The following is a 7,218-nucleotide window of genomic DNA, read 5'->3' as shown; positions in this document are numbered from 1 at the left end:
GTTACGCTAGATTTGGGAGACTGGAGCTAGTTGTCACATGGGTTAGTTGTGGCAAGGTCTCTCTCAGCTTCACTTCACGAAATGCACCTCAAGTAGCCTACAAGAAGACGCCAGGCTCAGCTGGCTTCGAGTGGAAAACATCAAATTAAGAAAGTGCAAACAGATATAAGACGATTAATGAAATAAAATGTTTATGGAAATATAAGAAAAACGGTTGTGTAATTAAAAGGATGCGATTAGGGGCTGTTCACTCAAGAAACGTTATGGCTTTCCGTCTGCGCTATTTTTTTAAGTGTTAGTCAAGTGTGTGTGTAGGACATATGATGACGGTCGTTGCGTCGTGTTTTTCTTGTTTTCATAAGCGTTGTGTTTTTAAAAACGAAACAAAGCAGTTAAAAACACGTCTCGAGAACACCTGCTTTCAATTCTACTATGTTGCACTCCGTCTTGTTGTTTTGGACGCAGGAACATGTTCTGTGTGAACAGCCACATTAAATCACAAATTGGTGTGACGACTTAAGGCCCTTCAACTATTTCAACTTGTATTTCGACCGGTATAGTGTCCATTAAGTCGCATTAGCGTCTCGGTTACGTACACAACCTTGGTTCCCTGAAACGAAGGGAATGAGACATTGCATTTATGAATGCATATGGGGAGTGCCTTCTTACACAACATAGTTGAAACCTCTCTACAGTAATAGCAATATTCTAATATTGGCAATGGTGTTTGAGCCCCACCTGTTTTGGCGTAAAGCTGTCCGCTATAAAAACAGGTGCACAAACACCATTTCCTCAGAATTTCTGACTGAGAGCAAAGAGTGCATTGCTCATGCCTCAAGAACTCTGAGTCTTGTAGTGCGGCTAGCATTCGCAATGTCTCGTTCCCTTCGTCTCAGGGAACCGAGGTTACATACACTATATTGCCAAAAGTATTCGCTCATCTGCCTTTAGACGCATATGAACTTAAGTGACATCCCATTCTTAATCCTTAGGGTTTAATATGACGTCGGCCCACCCTTTGCAGCTATAACAGCTTCAACTCTTCTGGGAAGGCTTTCCACAAGGTTTAGGAATGTGTTTATGGGAATTTTTGACCATTCTTCCAGAAGCGCATTTGTGAGGTCAGACACTGATGTTGGACGAGAAGGCCTGGCTCGCAGTCTTCGCTCTAATTCATCCCAAAGGTGCTCTATCGGGTTGAGGTCAGGACTCTGTGCAGGCCAGTCAAGTTCTTCCACACCAAACTCGCTCATCCATGTCTTTATGGACCTTGCTTTGTGCACTGGTGCGCAGTCATGTTGGAACAGGAAGGGGCCATCCCCAAACTGTTCCCACAAAGTTGGGAGCATGGAATTGTCCAAAATCTCTTGGTATGCTGAAGCATTCAGAGTTCCTTTCACTGGAACTAAGGGGCCAAGCCCAGCTCCTGAAAAACAACCCCACACCATAATCCCCCTTCCACCAAACTTCACAGTTGGCACAATGCAGTCAGACAAGTACCGTTCTCCTGGCAACCGCCAAACCCAGACTCATCCATCAGATTGCCAGATGGAGAAGCCTGATTCGTCACTCCAGAGAACGCGTCTCCACTGCTCTAGAGTCCAGTGGCGGCGTGCTTTACACCACTGCATCCGACGCTTTGCATTGCACTTGGTGATGTATGGCTTGGATGCAGCTGCTCGGCCATGGAAACCCATTCCATGAAGCTCTCTATGCACTGTTCTTTAGCTAATCTGAAGGCCACATGAACTTTGGAGGTCTGTAGCGATTGACTCTGCAGAAAGTTGGCGACCTCTGTGCACTATGCGCCTCAGCATCCTCTGACCCCGCTCTGTCATTTTACGTGGCCTACCACTTCGTGGCTGAGTTGCTGTCATTCCCAATCGCTTCCACTTTGTTATAATACCACTGACAGTTGACTGTGGAATATTTAGTAACGAGGAAATTTCACGACTGGACTTGTTGCACAGGTGGCATCCTATCACAGTACCACGCTGGAATTCACTGAGCTCCTGAGAGCGGCCCATTCTTTCACAAATGTTTGTAGAAGCAGTCTACATGCCTAGGTGCTTCATTTTATACACCTGTGGCCATGGAAGTGATTGGAACACCTGAATTCAATTATTTGGATGGGTGAGCGAATACTTTTGGCAATATAGTGTATGTAACCGAGACGTTGCGTTTATTAACGCATATGGGGAACAGAATCCCATCACAGCACTTACACGACATAACCACCCAGAAAGGAAGCATAACACCGCAGTCTCATGGGACAGCGACCAACATGAGTATGCCGCAGTGAGTGACCCTTGTGTTGGGCCAGGAGGGGAGCACTCAGAATGAATATATGAACTATAGTCATATAGTATGAATTAACTCCTTCACGAACCCAGTCGGTAAGGGAGTTTATTTATAATATAAGTGCTTGTGACCTATGATAAATTACAACGGCATGAATGCAGGTGGTTGTGTAAAAAGATGGGGAGCTCATCCTTAAAGGGAGGAGCATAAGTATATATTTGATATACTAGACATGATTTGTCAATTGATAGTGCATGCAGGTCACTTACCCATTTTACTGAGGCCAGAGCCAGCAGTAGTACGGTCTTAACGGAGAGCATGCGCAAATCAACAGGGTCCAAAGGCTTGAAGGGGGGCCCCTGCAAGAGATTTTGGACTAAAGGTAAGTCCCAAGTCGGGACTGTAGCCGGCCAAGGTGGGTTTAATCATCCTGCTCCTTTAAGGTACTTTATGATTAAATCATGCTTGCCTACAGTGGCGCCGGCTTCATGTGCGTGATACACAGATATATTCACCACATACACTTTGAGCATTGACGGAGTGAGCCCTGCGTCTAATCGCTCTTGAAGAAATGTGAGAATTTCATGTATTGGACAGTTTACTGGGTCTTTGCCATGTGAGAGACACCAATCAGTGAACAGATTCCATTTTAATGTATAGAGGCATCTCATGAACGGCGCTCTGGCCTGTAAAATGGTGTACATGACTGAATGCGCCAGTTCTGGCGCATTTAGCGCGCTCCGTTCATGGGCCACACATGCAGTTTCCACAGCTTGGACTGGGGATGCCAGATTGTGCCTTGCGCCTGAAAGATGAGATCCCTCCTCAGCGGTATTTCCCATGGCGAGCTGTACAGCATCTCTATCATTTCCGGAAACCATGGCTGGTTGGGCCATTTCGGCGCAACCAATAGAATCGTTTCCTTGTCCTCTTGAACTTTGCATACGACAGAGTGAATCAGCTCACATGGCGCTTGAGCCAGCACTGAAGAAGTCTCATGTGTAAGAGATATAAACCCCAATGCTTTTTGAAACAGCTTCAGTGGAAGTTTTCTCCCCAGTTTGAACTGAGACAGACACTGTAGAATGGCCTGAACGCGCTCGCTCGAGAGGTGCATGCGCTCACTCGTGGAGTCAAGGTGGACTCCCAAAAAGAAGATTTGTTAGCTGGGGGAGAGTGTACTCTTCGCCCATTTCACATTGAGGTCCAAGTTGTTTAGGTGTTGAAGCAGTAAGTCTCTGTGCTGGCATAACAGAACCTCTGATTGTGCCAGTAACAGCCAATCAAAGAGGTAGTTCAAGATGTGCACGCCACTTAGTTTCAGAAGCGCGAGAACCGCATCGATGCACTTTGTGAACGTGCGAGGAGCCAGAGACAGTCTGATGGGCAGGACTTTGAATTGATACGCTGTTTCCTCGAACGCGAATCTCAAAAACATCCTATGATGTAATACAATTTGGATATGAAAGTACGCATCCTTCAGATCTATCGCGCAAACCAATCGTGTGGCCGTACATGCGATAATATCAGTTTCTGAGTAAACATTTTGAATGGGCAATTTGTGAGTGCGCGATTCAAATATCTCAGATCCAGGATCGGCCGAAGCCCGCTGTCTTTCTTTGGGACAAGAAAATAATGGCTGTAAAACTGTTTTGGGTTTGACAATTTGGCACAATGCTTTTCATGAGGAGATTGTGTATTTCGGCTCGTAACACTGGTGCATCTTTGGACGAAACCGTGGAAGACAGAATGCCATTGAAACGGGGTGGCCGGCATGCAAACTGGATCATATAACCATGTTCGATCGTTTTTTGCACCCATTCTGAAATACTCATTAGGGCTCACAACGCGTCCGCGTAATGGGACAGAGGGCAATTTGGTTTGCTCACCGTATGATATAATGCGTCGCTCACCATAGGGAAGCAGTTCCGCATAATGTGTGGACTTTGAAGAGGAAAGGGCTCTTTATTGAGAATGTGTGAGCATGGAGTACAAAATGGATAATACAAATGAGAGGTTAGGTAGATTAAAATCAGTCACTATTTACTTTCATTGCACCTTTTTCCATTAATGGAAGAAAGTCCTAAGGGTTTGGATCAAAATAAAAGTGACTGAATAATGACAGAATAATTATTACTAATAAAAATGAAGTCTCATGGATTCACCCTAATCAATTTAATATGAATCTATACCAGTTACCAGTTATTTGTTGAAATACAGCTGGATGTACAGCTTCCTCACAAACGCCTCCTCCATGCGCTCTTCCCACGGGACTGTCAGCTCCAGCATTATGATGGTCTTTTGCTGTTCCTAAGTGAAGTGCTGTCTTTGTCCTGAGGGAATATGAGATGCTGCTGGATGTCCGCCTTCACCTCCCAGTCTGAGGCAAGTCCAAGTAAGCCACTCTCATTAGTGTCTGAGGCTTTCTCTCCACTCCTCACAAAGTGGATATACTTGGGGCCTTCCTGGATTTTCCTACATTTCTATGCAGCTTCTTCCAGGAGTCTCTCCAGTGCTGTAAGCACTTTATTGTGCCACCCATGGTATCTCCTTTCCTGCATGAGGACAGGACATGTTCCAGATTCGCTGGTTTTCCACAGTCTGTGCAGCTTGGGTCTTCCTTCAATCCACAAATTACTATTTTTGTTGGACTTGGGAGGATGTCGTAGACTCTGCACAGGATGGACCATATCCTGCTTGCTTCCATTGACCACATGTCTGACCATGAGATCTTCCTTTCTTTATCTCCATCCCATTGTGTCCACCTCCCTTGCTGTGACAGTCCCACTGCTCTTGTCATCCTTCCCTCCTCTGCCATGTGCCATACCTCAAGTTCGATCATCTCCCTCCTTTCTCTTGGCTTGGCTTTCCCAAACCTTGTCTGTGGAATGCTCCCAACGCCCAATCGTCCAACTGCTATGGCACCAAAAATGTCTTTATAATGTAATCTGGACTCTGCCTCCTCGACTGCTTTTGCGGCTGACCATTTCCACCTGGTGCGAACCTGAATCCCCGCTTGTTCTCACCTTGATGTCTTTGCAATCTTTAAGGAGCATCACTTGCCTGACCTTGGTCACCTGAAACTTTTCAACTAGGCCTCTAAATGGGAGCTGTTGTTTTGTAACTGAGCTATACAGGTGGAAGTTACTAAAGTTCTTGGGTACACCTAACCATCTTTTCAGATGTCCACTGATCTTCCTCTCCATTGCCTCGACTGTGGTCATGGGGAATTCGTATACTAGGAAGGGCCAGAGAAGTCATGGCATGACACCATTCTGGTAACACCAGCATTCATATCTCCCTGGCAGGCCACTCTTGTCCACCGTCTTCATCCACTCCTCTGCCTGATCCACCACCTTCTCCATACTTGCGGTGTCTTTGAGGGTGTTGTCAAACCACTTTCCTAGGCTTTTCACTGGTTTCTCTGACAACGTTGGAATCTCCTCTTCCCCAAGCTAAAATCTGATGTTGTTGTCAACTTTCCCTTTCCTCAGGACCAGGACCCTGGACTTGCTGGATTTAAAGGTTATTCTAGCCCATGCATGTCACAAGACACTCAACATCTTCTAGCATCCACTTTCCCTCGGTAACTGATCGCGTTGTTATGGTCATATCATCCATGAATGCTCGAGTTGGTGGTTGTCGTACTTTAGACCTCATCATTGGACCATGGCTTGGCCTCTCTGCAGATTTCATGAGCAGGTACATCGCTGCAGCGAATAAGATGACAGAAATTGTGCAACCTGTTACAATCCCGACCTCTAGCCTCTGCCACTCTGTTGTGTAACTGCCCACCGTGAACCTCATCTTGAAGTTGCCAAAGTAATCTTTGAGCAAATCTTGGATTCTGCCTGGCACATGGTAATTTTTCAAGGTGGAGGTAACCATCTGATGTGGGACCGAGCCATATGCATTTGCCAGATCCAGCCAGAGAACTACTAGATCTCCACTGTGCTCCTTTGCCTCCCGAATGATCTGGGTGAGAGAGTTGATGTGTTCCAGGCATCCTGATACCCCAGTTATTCTACCTTTTTGTACTCTTGTGTCAATGTAGTGGTTCCCCAACATATACTGTGTCATTCCGTGGGCAAGAATAGCCAGGAACATGTTGCCCTCTACATTCAGCAGTGAGATGGTACGGAATTGTGAGATCTCCCTTAAATTTTCTTCCTTGGGAATGAAACATCACTCAGCACTCTTCAAACTGTCTTGCATTCTTCCAAATACCTCTCATAAGCCTCCAGAGTATTTTTGTTAATTTTGGGCAGCTCTTATAAACCTGGTAAGGGATCCCATCTGGACCTGGTGCAGATCCAGCCCTGGCCTTCTGAATAATGTCTCTGACCTCAGAAAGCCTGGGCTCTGCTGTATCAAACTCTACTTGTGGCTCCAGGGGATTAAGCAGCCTCTCACACTCTCCTAGTTCCTGTTCTCTCCTCAGATCACTATGTGTCTTCCTTAGATGTTCTTCTAACTCCTGCTTTGGGCACTGCAGTCTGCCGCTTCTTTTATCACTGAGCAATCTGTTGGAGATCCTGTATGGGTTTGCTCAGCTCTTTTCCTGGCTCTCTCTCATCTGTTTTTACGATGATTCTTGGCTTGCCCCAGGCAGAACAGTTGCTTCCTCAGTGAAACTCTCGGCTCTGCAAGGCCCTGCCTTTCTTCTTTGCCTGCCTTGTAAAACTGTTTGCTGAGTTGCCTGAGGTCTTTTCTTATGGCTTTGATCCTCTGCTCCCTCTGTGATGGCTGCTTGGTCCCATGAGCTACTTTCCTGTCCTGTCCTCCAAATCTCCCACTGCCCATGTTGTACAGGATTGTGGTGAAGGCCTCCAGCTTGCGCTCCACCCCTCCTGCTAGCGCCTGCTCCAGCACTGTGTTGACATCAGTGCCAAACTGCTCCCACTTGACTCTTTTCAT

General features: G+C 46.3%; 1 pseudogene; it reads right to left on the bottom strand.

The window, feature by feature from the left end:
- Window positions 1-4,738: 4,738 nt before the first annotated feature.
- Window positions 4,739-7,218, bottom strand: LOC127412652 (uncharacterized; annotated as a pseudogene).

Source organism: Myxocyprinus asiaticus, chromosome 22 (genome assembly GCF_019703515.2).
Source record: "Myxocyprinus asiaticus isolate MX2 ecotype Aquarium Trade chromosome 22, UBuf_Myxa_2, whole genome shotgun sequence".
NCBI lineage: Eukaryota > Metazoa > Chordata > Actinopteri > Cypriniformes > Catostomidae > Myxocyprinus > Myxocyprinus asiaticus.
This window is presented reverse-complemented; position numbering and strand designations above follow the sequence as displayed.